General features: G+C 36.5%; 1 pseudogene; it reads right to left on the minus strand.

The window, feature by feature from the left end:
• Positions 1-107: 107 nt before the first annotated feature.
• LOC116719296 (uncharacterized) lies at positions 108-247 on the minus strand (annotated as a pseudogene).
• Between the last annotated feature and the right edge of the window lie 16057 nt (positions 248-16304).

Here is a 16304-nt window from a genome sequence, read left to right on the forward strand (position 1 = left end):
CATGAGGTGTGAAGGAGACGTCACCATCTAGGCCAAACACACCACCTTCAATCCTCAGAGCTAAAAAAAAGTAAAGGAGTACTCACTTTTAACCCAGACATTAATACCAGGGGAGAGTGCGAACGCAGTCCCCCACTACCATAAATTGTGCAGTTGAGATTCTCCCATGTGGAGAATTCACAGAGGTCAGATCGCCTCAGTGCAATGGCTGATCCTCACCCTGGAGATCCACCTACAGGATCATTTGATCATGAAAGACTCGTCACGCCACACCCGCTCAACAGTTACTGTTGTTAACGGGACAAAGTGGCACCATTCCAATCCGCTGGTTTCCAGTTGACCCTATACCTGCGTGTGAACGCCTCAAAACAGCCTGGCCATCCTGAACCTTGAGCTGAGCAACCTGAGACACATCATTCTTCATGCTGCTTTTCACCTCAACCAAACGGGGCTGATTCTGACGGGTCACATCTGGAGTTGCACCAAGATATGATGTGTCAGGGCGAACAATGAATCCCACAGGGAGCAGGTTGACCCTCAACGTCTCAGCAGAGTTTGCCAGCAGCTCAGACTCCATCTGCAGACCAAGCTTCATGGTGGTCTAGGCTTAGGCTTACATTAGCATTTAGCTAATTTTAGCTTATACACTAATTTCAACATACTGAATAGTGCAAGTCCAGATTCGTCAACATGCTTCTTACTCTTCACATGCTATGGGCTCTTTGCACCTGCTGCGCTGACGTCACAACCGCATGCGCAAATGCGGCTCTCTTTTTTCTGCTTTGAGTTACCATGACAACTAGAAAAGACAAAGTCTTATTTCAGACGCAAATAAAACAATACTATGAACATTGCTGTCTTCCTAATATAATGGGCTTTTAAGTTTTCATGGATTTCCAAGCGGTCCTGAATTAAGAAGACGGTGGCTTGTAAATATTGGTCGCTACCAGTTAAAGCTAACGCTGCACAGCAAAGTTTATGATGCACATCGATCCGAAGCCCCGACAAGTAAGCTGGAGAAAGGTTTTAAGATGTTCGCCTGGTTATACACAGATACGAAGGTGAGTTTTACTTTCTTTAAACTTTGTGGCTAACATTAGCTTTAGCTTATGCTAGACATTTTTCTTGTAAAAATGTGCTATTTAAGTATCTAAACATTTTTCATCCATTCTAACGGACAATGTTTTTACCTTGTTTTCAAGTATATTACGTGGTTTATTGTCGTTAGTGTCAGAGACCAAGTAACGGGGATTTTACGGTTCAGGCTTTTTGCTTCTGAAGCCTGAGGAACAACAAGCCCATAGCTTAACAGTAGAGCAGCTCTGGTGTCGGAGCTCTAGTTCAGCTCACTGTTCAGGTTCAAAGTTGTTGCTTTTAGAAAAATATGGCCGTGTTCCTTAAGGTCTCCGTGTTACTTCGCTTTATTAGTTTTGCATGCTTCTTGTGAAGCAGGATGGTGTTTACAGCAGTGTGTACAGGCGGATCAGTAGCTCTGCTCTCTTGTTCCCATAAACTCTCTTTCAGGCTGAATACAGAAGTGATTCCATGGAAATAACACAGGAGGCTCCTTTACCTTCTGCTTTAGGCTGACGAAGTTGATCCAGAGTGAAGTGAAGGCTGTAAACTTTGCTGTGCTGCTTTAGCTTTAACTGGTAGCGACGAATATTTACAAGCCACCGTCTTCTTAATTCAGGATCGCTTGGAAATCCATGAAAACTTAAAAGCCCATTATATTAGGAAGACAGCAATGTTCATAGTATTGTTTTATTTGCGTCTGCAATAAGACTTTGTCTTTTCTAGTTGTCATGGTAACTCAAAGCCGAAAAAAGAGAGCCGCATTTGCGCATGCGGTTGTGACGTCAGCGCAGCAGGTGCAAAGAGCCCATTGGTATATTGATCTTGTAGCCAGAGAAACTGTAATCTGTTTTGGATTCTTTAAACTGGACTGCAAACATTTGTTTTTGTTTTATATTGGCAATAAAAATAAAGGTTTTAGGAGCAGAGCTAATGGTGCATTTGAAATCCATGAAGGCTATGTGTTCCTTTGTTTGATCAATTACTATTTACCAAGAGAGTTAGTTTTAGTTTCACTGAATCAATTAAAAGTAAGTCCTGTAGATTTAATATTTCTCTATCTTAATAAAGTTTTGTTCATTATTAAAAGAATGTTAAGATGTCCAGAATCAGCTGCAGCTTGGTTTTTTTTTAATCTGCGCAAAGAATAATTAACATTCTTATCTAATATTTTAATTCTTATAATTCTATATAATTATTACTCAGATTTTTATAAACATCCTTTGGACCATGCAAAGCATTTTAGCTGTTTCTCTATAAGATCTATTTTCTATTTCCAGTTATTAAGTTCTTCCAAACTGCTATGAGAGCAACCTTGAACACAACGATCATTTTAATTTGATATTTGTTCAAATCATCTTTCCATTCTCTTACTTTGACTCACTTGCTCCTTGCCTTTCTCCTTATTTCGAAATCACCACATGTGCCTACTTACCAAACCTACTACTCAGTTTGTTAATTCCTGCAAACCATGAGCTAGTAGTTTTCATCATTATTTTCTTTCTATGAAACTTTAACTGTTTAAAGTTTCCTCATCCTTTTCCTTCTTAAAAAAACTTTCATATTCCCCTTTCTTGTGTTTCACATTCCTGTCTGTTACTTGTTTTCCTTTATGACTTTTGTTCCAGTTTTTAGATATTTTTTTATTATATTCATCTACTTATTCCTGTATTTATTTAGTTAGTTTTTCATTTAGTCATCTATTTATTTGCCAACACACTGTTATCACAATCTTCTGTTTCCTTAATTTCTTGGCTCTTTCTTTAGTTTTTTATTTTATCCTATAGTTCTAGTTCTATTTTAGTATTTAATTAACCTTTTAACCTGTACTTTACGATCCATTTATTCAGATATTTTGTATTTTATCAGGGACCTGCCCTTCAACACACTCCCAATATTTTCACTGCTGTTAATCTTTTGATTTACATTTACTGTTGAAATATAAAGCAGTAATTCGTTCAATGGTTGTTAATGGCGAGGTTGCTATGCCGCCATCTGCTGTGTATTCTCCAGTACTGCAGTTATTTTTCTACCATTCCGGACAATTTAAATGAATTCATTTATAAAAGAAATTAAACGAACACATATTGAAACACTTCTCTCCACTTCCTGCTATTTTTACCCATTTTAAACAATTTAGACCAGTTTGTCAACACCTAGGCTGTTCTAAAAACTGGTTTCTTTTTTATAGTGGGTAACAATTAAAAATACCAATTGTGGTAATCCTTTCTTGGACTCTTACGAGTGGAGGATTCTTGCCTCTGCATCCACAATTGGTTTGCTCCTTCCAAACCCGCTGCTTTAAATGAGATAAAATACCTAAAGGTGTTTATACCTCCAATCACACTTCAGTTACGGAGCTGAAGCGTCTTCACGCAGGACTCCGCCGCCCTGTTTTTTTACGGAATGAAACTTTTAAGACGGATTTAAGCGGCTGCTCGCTGGACTCCGCCATCCAATTATCACCACAACAGCATAAAGTTAAAGCCGTTTAGTTTCAGCTGTTAGAGCCCAGGATTCACAGCGTTTCTTACACAGGATTTCTTTTAACGCGAACGCGATCAACTCATTCACGCTTTTCTTTTAAAAGAGAATTTACTCTCAGTTGTCTCTCCCCTTCCACGGAGTCCCGTCAAGCGTCAGATTCCAGCTGGTAAACCAAATACCAGTCCCGGAAAAGGATCTAAACTCATTCTGAAGAGTTTAGCCGTGCGCACGGTCTTTCTGGATTCGGTCGCTGGATTCCTTCAGTATCTTGGGATCCGGCTTCGAAGGACCAAATTAATGTCAGGTTCATCTACCTAAGCATTCTCAAACTGAAAAAGAAGAGAGAGACAAGTGAGTTTTAGATTTACTTGCAAGGAGAACGGACAGCAGCGTGCTTTAGTTACAATCTACCCGCTCTAAAACAGCTCCTCCCAGAGAATTTCTTTTTATTTCCTTAGGGCGGTCCTAGTTACAGAGCCTATTCAGGGGTCTCAAACTCCAGTTCTCGAGGGCCGCAGTCCTGCAACTTTTAGATGTGCCTCTGCTGCACCACACCTGAACAGAATAATTAGGTCATTAAGGCTCTGGAAAACTGATCTACACAAGGAGGAGGTCATCAAGTTATTTCAAACCAGTGTTTTGTACCTGTGGCACATCTAAAAACTGCAGGACTGCGGCCCTCCAGGCCTGGAGTTTGAGACCCCTGGATTTGGTTATCTTGAGTTAATCACATAGCAGCTGCTTCTTCTGTTCTCTTGAGTCACAGGTGTGTTGCACCTGCAAGCTGCCATAATGCAAAATTCAGAGTTCTTGTTTATTTCCTTCTGTAGAAACGATGCAGGAACTGATGAACCCACAGAACAATGAGGCGTCTTGTGCATCCCTGTCTCATGTACAGTTCCTCTGTTTCTGGTCCATAAACTTCGAGCCTTAATCATCCGTCAGTCATCACTCTTGCTGCAGACCATCTGGTGTCAGCTTCCAGTTTGACCCGTTTAGATGTCTTCCTGCAAGCATCTCTCACTAGGCACAAATTCCAAAAGCAAACAAGAGTATTTATATTTGTAATTCATTTAAACGCATCACTATCCCACAAACATCCTGTTTCCAGCAACCCAAAATACCCTTTTCTGTTAAAAAAAAACCCAGGGTGGCACCCAATACGCCAACGTACTTGAACCGTACAAATGCATAAAAATTCTCCCTACTTTCTGACATGCTGAAAGTTCCTCTTCCTGGATATTTTCCCTGACTGGTTCTTCCCTTTGCTGGACATCTTTGCTTTTTTCTGCCACCCTGGATTTGATCCTATCATTTTTAATCCTCAGAGCTACAATCTCTTTATTTAACTCTTTATTTTCTGTCTCTAGCCACTCGAGTTTTTCTGTTGTTTCTCTTAAATCGTCCTCTAGAGTGTATCTCAGTTTTTTCTGTTCGTCTTCCAGTGTATATTTTATTCTTAACTTGTCTTCATAATCACATCTAAGTTGGATTATACTTGCATTTACTTCCGCCAGGTCCAGATGAATTTTTCTGATTTGTTTCTTGTAATATTCATTCGTATTTACAAGTATGTTATTTTCCTTTTGCCAGTTGTGTGTGGTGTTTGTTCTGTTGAGTCGCTCTAGTTTACTCTTTAGACTTTCCACGATTTTCTGAAGCTCTTGGTTCTCCTCCGCCAGCTTGCTGCGGTTCTTCTGCAAATTGTTAATTTTTGCCAACAAAAAATGTTCTTCTTCCATCTTTGCTCTCTGGTTCAAACTGCAAATGAATTTCTCTGTGGAACCTGGGAATACAAAGGCAGCCGCCAGTGATGTCATAGACAGGATGAGTGACATCACTGTGACATCAAAGCCACAAGAAGTCTGTTGGGTGTGGGGGAGGGGGGATGTTTTTTTTAAAAACTTTATTCACAGACACACTGCACAACGACAGAGTGAAACATTTGTTCTGCCTCCAGAAAAAAAACAAATACAGATAAATATATTCAAGATGAAGAAAAAGCTACGGGGCTTCGGTTCCCAACTGTTCATTCAAAGCAGTACAGAGTTCAATTGTTTTAATAGCTATTTTTTGTCTTTGATAGTCTGGATATAAAACTTAAGTTCATTGTAAAATGCAGCAAAGCACGGCTTCCCCTACCTGGAACAATGAATATAATATTTAAATAGTGACAATAAAGGATTAATGAGAAACTCTGAACTGTTGAGCTTTTAGTGAGGCCAAGTAAGACATCTTCCTATAACAGCATAAATTGAGCTTCTATGTTGTTGTGGATAAAGTCACACCGATTCTGCCAAAAAGCACCAAAGGGACAAAACAAGTGGACAGCAGTTTAAGGATAAGAATCACAACACGTACAAGTTGCATCAAATTCTTTCTTGAATATAGAGTTCTCATAAAAGGATTAGTGCAAACATCTGCGATAGCTTTTCATTTTAAACGGGTCGGATATTCTGATGAAGTGATATTTTAGTGTTTGTGGTGTAAATTGTTCCAATGCTATGCTAAGCACAACCTCTAAGCTTCCACTTCAGTCTCGTCACATAAAGAAATGAGTGATAAGAAATCATATTTAACATTAACTGCTATAGTTATCGGTTTGTAAACATCCCAGTAAAAGTTTTAGACACGTAGCGCCGACATGCAGCTACCGACTTACACCGACTCAGCTATTTATCTGAGCTACGAAACGACGAGGCAGCACAGGTGGTCAGAACAACGGCTCATGTTAGATCCTTTCACCTGCATACGGTTTGATCCATGATCAATTCTTGTTGAACTTCTGTCTTTTTTTCCCCTCTCAAAATATCCGAGGATTCTTCTGCAAAGCTGCTGGACGACTTGACTTGTTTGGCGACACTGAAGCGGTTCCTGCATTTACCGTCTGCCCTCACAGAGGAGCAGCTGAGAGACTCACCACAGCTTTTACTCTGATTTTAAACGCTTTTCTTTTTGTTGCCTTATGTGACCTTGGGTACAGTTTCTGTTATATGTGGAGAACCTTAAATCCTCTTTTTACCAGATCACACAGATAAGTTTGTAAAAATGATCAGAGGTACTGTTGCAAATTAAATACAGTTTATTGAATTCACAAGTTCAAAGATAGTCTGTTTATTTTATTATACACAAATGACCATATTAAAATAAGAGTCTATGCTGGCCCTGGAAACCTTGTAGCTGAGAGACATAGTTAAAACCCAATTAAATAAAGTTAGACTTTTTTGGGGGGAGGAATAATAAAGAAAACACAAATGCAACTAAATGCACCAAATGATCCCCAACAAAAACACACTCACACTAAAAGCCCTGGTGAAACAGCAAAGGAAAGAAAATGTCCCCTTCCACTAGTCTCCTCAATCTGAATAAAACAGCCTGGGACCCAGAGACAGCAGAGATCCTTTGATTGTTTAAAACAAGCCAGAGGGCTGGACAATAAAAACTCCCCTTCCTCCAACAAAACCAGCAAACAGAAAATACTTTTGATCAATAATAACTATCCCCTCCCCCCCAAAAAAATTCTAAACAAAAACTGAAACAGTAGCAGGCCAACCTACACACAAAAGACCAAGAAAGACAAACACCTTAAGTAGCCAGATAATGAAACTGGAGAAGCATCTCCTCGTTAGTGTAGTGGTGAGTCTCCCCGCCTGTCTGCAGCAGTCACGCCTGTCACGCGGGAGACCGGGGTTCGATTCCCCGACGGGGAGTGAAGTTTGTTTCAGGTCCCTCTTGAAAATGAGATCTAGATCTCAACGGGGTTTACCTGATTAAATAAAGGAATATATATAAATATATGAAAAGAAACTGCCTTCACCTTCTCTAAAGTGAAACCAGTCAGCGGCGCTCTGTACGTCTCTCTAGTATCTTCCCTCTGTACAAATAGTCAGCCTGGGATCTGATCTCTTCTTCTTTTTGTTTTATGGCGGTTGGCAAACAACTTTCAGGTGCATTACCGCCACCTTCTGGACTGGAGTATGAACCAGATGCCGAATCCCTATAATCTCCCTATTAGACCTGTTTTCCTAAGAAACCTAAACACGGAATTAAAAACCACATCTCCAGATGATTTTTGTAGCAGATCTCTAACATTTAATTTAACTTTATTCCTATTTAACTCTTCTACTAATTCCTCTCTTTCTAGATTATATTTATTACATTCCATAAAAATATGTATAACTGTTTCCAACTTTCCACAAAAATTACATAACCCCGTACTATGTTTATTTATTATTTTCAAAGTACTATTTAGCCCTACATGTCCAAATCTTAACCTAGATATAATATCTTCCTCTTGTTTATTCCTATTTTCCTTTCTACACTCCCCCACTTTTTTTTGAATACTATAATAAAACCTTGCCTTCTTTTCACCCTCCCATTGTTCCTGCCACTTCTTCTTGTAATATATTTTACTTATACTCCTTATCTCGTTTTTACTATACTTAACTTCCAATTCAATTTCACTTCTCTTACTCGCATTCTTTGCAAATGTATCTGCTAATTCATTTCCAACTATTCCGATATGAGCCGGAATCCAAATAAACTTAACAGTAGATCCATTTATTCCCATTTTATGTATTGATTTATTTATATCTATCAGAATGTCTTGTCTTGCTTCCGACTCTTGTTCCATAATACTTTTTAATGCACTACTCGAATCAGAACAAATTAACACTTTCTTTTCACTTAATTCTTCACTCCATTTTAACGCCATTGAAATAGCCAGTAATTCTCCTGTGTATACATTCAAACTATCCGTTAATCTTTTATTTTCCATGGTGTTTAAATCTGGAATTATAAATGCTATCCCTACTCTATCATTTACCATTTTTGATGCATCTGTGTATATTTGTAAGTATTCTCCATATACCCTTCTTATGTATCTTTCCACCTCTCCTTCTACTGTCTGTCTTCCTTCTTCCAACAATGTTAAATCAACTTTCATCTCTTTTTGTATCCAAGGCGGATTACATGAAAAATCCACCACCGGGCTAATTAAACATTGATTTAATCCTATTTCCTTTATTTCTTTATTTATTATCCATCCAAAACTATTTACATTTACATTCTTAACATTTTCTTGACATGGTTGTAATATATTATTTATAGGATAACTTTTTTTATGCCCTTTTACATTTGCCCAAAACCCTACTCCTAATTGTTTCCTTCTTAACTCCAATGGCATTTCCCCCATTTCTACCTGTAGTGCTGACACTGGTGTTGTCTTCATTGCTCCACAGCAAATTCTTAACGCTTGATATTGTATTTTATCTATTTCTTTTAATAAGGTACTTGAGGCAGAATTATATACCACACATCCATAATCTATTACTGATCTAATAAGTCCAATATATAATATCTTCAAAGTTTTCCTACCTGCTCCCCATTCTTTACCTCTTAAACACCTCATAATATTTAATATTTTTTTACTTCTCTCTATTATTTTACTAATATGTATTTTCCATGTAAGCTTTTTATCAAACCATAAACCTAAATATTTGAAATTATCTGCCCTTTCTACTTCTTTATCATACATTTGTAATTTTATCTTAGTGCCTACCTTCCTATTAGTAAAGTTAACAAATTTAGATTTTGAACTTGAAATTCGAAATCCCCATTCTAGCGCCCAATCTTCTACTTTACCTAACGCTTCTTGCATTTTATCATTTATAAATTTTATATTTCTTCCCCGTTTCCAAATAAGACCATCATCCGCAAATAAAGTCATTCCAAACTTACCTTCGATTTTACTAAAAATATCATTAATCATTATTATAAATAACATTGGACTTATAATACTACCTTGAGGAGTGCCATTTTCAGTTAAACATTTTGAACTTACTTCATTTCCTATTTTAACTTTTATATTTCTATCAGTTAAAAAATCTTTAATCCAATTATAAATTTTACCGCTTAGCCCTATTTGTCTAATTTTAATCAGTAAACCTTCCTTCCATAACATGTCATATGCCTTCTCAATATTCAAAAACACTGCCATTAAAACCTCTTTATTCACCTGTGCTTTTCTGATTTCATGTTCAAGCTGTACCATAGGATCTATCGTACTTCTTCCTTTCCTGAAGCCATATTGATATTTTTTTATTTTTTCTCTCGATTCTAAGAAGTAAATTAATCTATTATTCACCATTTTCTCCATTACTTTCCCGACACAAGATGTTAACGCTATTGGCCTGTAACTTTCAGTTAACTGAGGATCCTTACCTGGTTTACATATAGGAATAATAATTGATTCCTTCCATTTATCTGGCAAAGTTCCTTCTTCCCATATCTTATTATATAGTTTTAGTAAAACTAATTTACTCCTTTCATTTAAGTTTTTAAGCATAACATAATTTATTTGATCCTCCCCTGGTGTTGAATTTTTTGTATTCTTTAATGCTTTTTTTAACTCTGTCATTGAAAACTTCATATTTATATTATCATTATCAACCATTTCCTCATTTATCCTTTCATTATATTTTCTCATCGTTAATTCTCGTCCTTCTTTCTCTTCTTTACTAAGATTTTCATTACTATGCACTTTAGCTAAAACTTTTACTAATAACTCTACCTTATCTTTATCTTCTATAATCATATTTCCATTATTTTTCAGTATTGAGAATTTATATTCCTTTGACTTTCCTGACATTTTCTTAATTGTATTCCATACTCTATCTAATGCTGTAGTTTTTCCTAATGACTCACAGTATTTACTCCAATAAAACTTTTTCGCATTTCTAATCTTCCTCCTGACTTCTGCTTGTTTCCTCTTATAACTAATTAGGTTTTGGAAACTAACATCTTTTTTAAGTATTTTAAAAGCCTTATTCCTTGCTTTAATTGCCATTGTACATTCTATATTCCACCAGGGGACTATTCTTTTCTTTTTAATCCCTTTACCTTTTGGGATTGCTTCTTTTGCTACTTCAATAATACTCTTACTAACTTCTAAATTTAATTCGTTTATTGATTTATTTATATCTATATTTATCAATCTATTCTCACTCATATCTTCATATTTCCTCCAATCAGCGTCTTTAAACCTCCATCTTCCTTGAGTATTTACCTGTTCTTTTTCCATATCTAACTCAACTTCAATAAATATTGGATAATGATCACTGCCTATTGTACTATTTTTATTTATTTTCCATTTACAACTATCTGCCATACCTTGTGATACTAGAGTGAGATCAATAGCAGATTCCTTACCACTAACCACATCCAACCGAGTTCCTTCCCCATTATTTAATACTACCAATTCTTTTTCCTCAATTATTCCTTCTAAAATACCCCCGTTATAATCATCTTTCTCACCCCATAAAGTGCTGTGTGCATTAAAATCCCCACACCATATTAGCTTCTCTCCCCTGTGTTTAATTATACTTTCTAACTTTGCTTTATCTATTTTTTTACAAGGATTATAATAATTTATAATTTCTATACTTCCATTTTTTGTCCACATTTTAATTCCATTAATCTCTAATTCCGTATCCAATTGTATCTTAATAAATTTTATCTTTTCTTTTATACATATAGCACATCCTCCTCCATTTCCATTTCCTCTGTCTCTTCTTATAGTTGAATACCCACTAATACTAAACTGTAATGTTTGTTTTAACCAAGTGTCTTGAATGCAGATTACATCTGGTTTCTCCTTTAATCTATTAATAAAACCTTTAAACTCTTGACCATTAGCAATTAGACTTCTAGCATTCCATTGTAATATTAAAATTATATGACTATTTGATTTGCTTCATTTTCACCTGATCCCTCTCCTTGTCTGAGTTCATCCTGAATTCTTTCCCATGATAAGTCTGTAACATTAAAAAATCTTACTGCTGCTTTCACTATGATTTTAATTTTTTCAGTTTTAGTCCTCGCTTGTTCTGAACAATTTATAATGTAAGCTAAGAACGGGATCAGTTTTTCTAGCGTGACAATATTTTGATCTTTATCTATCGTCTTCTTTTCTAATTTAGCTCTTTGACTTACCCCTGCACTTTTCACCTCCTTTACTGCTTCTGCATATGACATTCTCTTCTCTGTTTTTATTTTTTGAATTTCTGCTGCTTCTTTTCTCACCATACACCCTGCATATGCTGCAGTATGATCTCCTCCACAGTTGCAACATCTTATCGGCTTCTCTCCACATTCCCCATAAGAATGTTCTCCTCCACACCTACCACATCTTTGCTTCCCATTACATATTTTTGCTGTATGTCCATATCTCTGACATTTGTAGCATCTCATCGGTGGAGGAATATAATTCCTAACACTGAAACTCAAATAACCAATCATTATTCTATCTGGTTTTTCTGTTCCTTTAAACTCCAATAGCACAGAAGTGCTATCCACTCTTTCTCCGTTTCTAAAAGCCTTCAGTCGTCTGATATTTGTCACTTCTCCTCCTTTTATGATTTTCTTTAACTCATCCAAGTTTTCTCCTAATGGAATCCCTGATATTACCCCTTTTATTCCTCTCTCTTCTCCCATTATTTTCCTCTCCGTTATTTCTCTTTTACAAATCGACTGTAATTTTAACGCTTTGTTCTTTTGTTCAGCATTTTTACAGATAATCAACAGGCTTCCATCTCTTAACACTTTAGCTAATTCCACATCTCCAATTACTTTCTTTAAACCAATAGATAGAGTGATTGGACTCACTCCTGTCAAATCCTGTCCAGCTCTGAACTTCAAAATTACCTTGAACTCCTCCATCATTACTTTCTTTCGTGTCTCGACGTTTTCCTCCTCATCTTCGAGAGATCTTTTTCCTGTATTTATCCCTTTCTTGCCCTTATCTTTTCCTCCTCCACCTTTCTTATTTTCTACTACCGACCAACTTGTTTCCATTCCTTTATCCTCTGAGCACCCTCCACTACTACTAGCCATCTTAGTTCACTCACAGTCCAGATTATGCCTCTAAACCGCTCTTCCACTTCTTAGCTTCTCGTGACCGAACCACGCTCCGTCAGAGTAGCCACCGGGCCTCCTCCACCCAGCCGAACATCTGATCTCCTCAGCGATCTACCTGCTTTTAAATGGATCTGCTGATTACCTGTCTGGCTAACGAACCAGCTGCGCTCTTCCAAATATGGGCAAGAGGAAGAATGCACAGCACCATACTTCCGGGACAAGATGCCCCGGCTACACATATAAACACAAACTTCAGCGTATTTTGTTTGAATCTTAATGAGCATAATTGTAAAGTTTAAGCAGAAAGATTTTTTTTAAAACAATTTTTCATTATAAATATTTGAAGTGTGTGACATTCTGATATTCCAAAATAAAACTCAGCCAATTGCTTTTTTTTAATTTCTTGATCTCTTAACACGTAATAAATGCACTGCAAAAACACAAACTCTGACCAAGTAGATTTGTTCTAGTTTTTTTAGTACATGAAGTAAGACAAAACTAACTTACAAGTAACGTTTCAGCAAGATATGAGCTTTTTAAAGTAAATCATTCCTTAATATTAATTTTAAAAAGTACTAGTTCCACTGACAGGTCATCCTTTTAACAAGATATTTTTCCCATAAGTGAAATAATCTGCCAGTCAAACTAATACTTTTTAAAATCAATGCTAAGGAATTATTAACTTAAAACAATCTCCTCTGTTGTGTCATTGTTTTTAAATTGTTTTTATTGTTTTATACTTGTCAATATGTATTAATTGTTTTTATCTTGTAACCAGTTTGCTATGTATTGCAACTTTTTTTGCCCAGGTCCCTCTTGAAAGTTAGATCTAGATCTCAACGGGGTTTACCTGGTTAAATAAAGGAATATATATAAATATATAGTAGAAATACTGTATATTAAAAGGTGCAAATAAACAAATATTTCAATTATTTCTTGAAATAAGAAAGTAAATGTTTTTTTGTTTTTATCTAAAATGGAATTAGTGCCAAGAAACTGAAAATAAAAGAAAATTGTAGTATTACGAGAAATGATGTATGAGAAAGTCATAATATTATGACTTTAGAGAAAGAATCAGCCTTTATTGACATCAAACAGAAGCACATTTGTTTTTGTTGGCATCCAAAGAACAAAAGACACAAAACACTAGACGGCCTGAGGCTGAAGCCGTCTTGTAATATAATGACTTTATTCTTACAATTGAATTTTTTTAATTATAATTTTTAATTTTGTCTTATTTTGGCCCTAGCATAGTTACTGACCAACTCAACAAGTTTTCTGCCAAATAGAAATAGTTTTGGTGATTCTATCTAAGCTAAAACAAGAAACGTTTGATCAGCTTTAACTTCAGACACTGAGAAAAAAATGTGTTTGTGTCTTTTTATTTAGTGAACGTAAATATTGGGGTTCAATTATATTTGCACACAAAGTTTTTTATTTTAATTGCAAAATGTATAGATTTTTTGTGCAGGTTTGGCTTAATGGTGCTCTGAGAACGTTTTTTTTTTCAGCAGATGGTCTTTTTGAAGCCTGTTTACATCAATTAATAATCAATTATTAAATAAAGTATTTTTCTCAACACTGACTCTGAGGGACCGTGCAGCAGAGATGTTGGTCGTGGCTTCAGACTGACTGGATGTTGTAACTATGATTTTCAGTTCATGTCATTTCTGTTGTAATCTTTTGATCCCGGTTCGTTTTCATGGCCTGCTGCTGTTGTGCATTTATCTTCAGATATCAGGTTTCATTTCTGCAGAAAAGTCGCATCAAGCCTTCACCTGAGTGGGAACTTTGGCTGAACTCGCGTTGTTTAGTGATTCAGTTTCACAGTAAATCTTCAGCTACTCAGAAGAGATCACTTTTAAACCTTGTCACATTTATCAAACACTAAATGCTTTCGAGGAAGATTTAGGGTGAAAGTCATTCAGCCAGTTTGCTTTTCAGAAAACCTGAACTGAATTTCAATGGTTTCATATTCATGTTGTTTCACTGAAGAATAGAGGATAGAGAAAGGAGGTGATTATGCAACTGAAACAGAAAACCTGATGGCGAAGCCCTAACCTAGAAAATGAAAACAAGTCGAGCTGAGAAAACTGCTATGATGTCTTCAACCTTAACTCTGCTAGTTCTGTTATTCTTCTTTATGTATTCTCTATAATACATTCTCTATATAATACGTTTTTTTTTTTTAAAAAAGCCACTAGGGGGCAGATATACACTTTGTTGTTGCAATAAATTAGATTATTTTGAACAATATGGTTCTGGAAGTTCAACTGAGTTTTGTTTAGTTTTTTTCTCCGTTCATTTACATGAACGCATTAAAGAGGTGTTTGTTTGCTTCTCTCAAGAACGCCAAAAAAACATTTAGATAAGATCCAATGAAATGAAGGGGCGTGAGGCTGGGAATGAAAGGATCTGACTGAAGGAGAAAAAGAAAAGACAACAGCGTAGAGACTAGAGAATTTTATCAAAGTCTAGCCTTTACCATGGGAAAAAAAGGTCAACACATTGTCCCTCAGTCCCCTGAACTTTCACTTCAGTCTCTGCAATCTGCAGCCCCAGGTGACAAACTTTGCTGCAGCAAATAGTTGACTGGTTGCATCTGTTTGTGACTTAGATGAAACAAGAGAAGAGCTGATCATAAACAGCAGGAGGGAGGAGGACAACCGTTTCCTCCATTGGATTTCTTCCAGCACTTCTGTTCACAAGACCGGAGGGAAACAAACAAAAAAAAAAGCAGGACAATGTGACAACAGACCTATTCTTTTATAGCAGAATATTACCTCTTCAAGCACTGCAGATTGAAGGGAAAGAGAGTTTATGACCAGACAATAAATGAAAACATGGATTTTACATGAAGAGCTCCCTCAGTATTGTCTGACACGCAGAGTTGCCTGTGTGAGGTGGTGAAGATAGAAGGATGTGCTGCTGAACCCTGATGTAGTGAGGGCTCTGCTGTCTGACTGAGGGAGTATTCACCATTTCTCCTTGTTTTACTGAGAGAGTCATTTATGACAGAAGACACGGTTACCTCAAATGTTCAGACATCTATGTATCTGCTTCTGATTTACCCGGAAACCCACTCAGACTAGCTGAGGCTCATCCAGGTTTGACTAGCCCACTGTTTTTATGCAGGGCAACGCTCCAACAGATGCATTGAAGAACTCCACGTTTCTTAAAAATAAACATATAATAATGGCACAGACTCCTTCCTCACCTGAGCCAAACTCCATTGACAACATCTTGGCTCTTTATTGTAGATTTCGGGATAGTTTAAACAAATGGAGGATTAATTTTATGCAACATACATAGGGTGCATCGAGAGTTTCGTAGGATCCAACAACTCCTTTTATAAGTTATTCGTTGCAGAGCCTCAGATTTTCTCATAAACGATGCTGCGTGCTTAACTTCTTCTTCTTCTTGTTTTATGGCGGTTGGCAAACAACTTACAGGTGCATTACCACCACCTTCCAGGTTGGAGTATGGACCACACGCTTATACCCTCCCCATAATACCCGTCCTTCTTAGAAATCTAAAAACACTCTCAAATATTATATCTCCTGACGATTTCTGAAATATTTCTTCTAAATCTAATTTACAATTATTCATCTCATTAACCAACATCTCTCTCTCCCTTACATACTTATTGCATTCTAAAAATACATGCTGTATTGTTTCCATCTCTCCACAATATTTACAACAACCTGTACTGTGTTTATTAATTACCTTAAGAGTACTATTTAACCTTGTGTGCCCAAATCTGATTCTAGAAATAACATCTTCTTCCCTTCTATTCCTATTATCTTTTCTATACCCCCCAACTCTTT

The sequence above is a fragment of the Xiphophorus hellerii genome, chromosome 4, assembly GCF_003331165.1.
Source record: "Xiphophorus hellerii strain 12219 chromosome 4, Xiphophorus_hellerii-4.1, whole genome shotgun sequence".
NCBI classification, from domain to species: domain Eukaryota; kingdom Metazoa; phylum Chordata; class Actinopteri; order Cyprinodontiformes; family Poeciliidae; genus Xiphophorus; species Xiphophorus hellerii.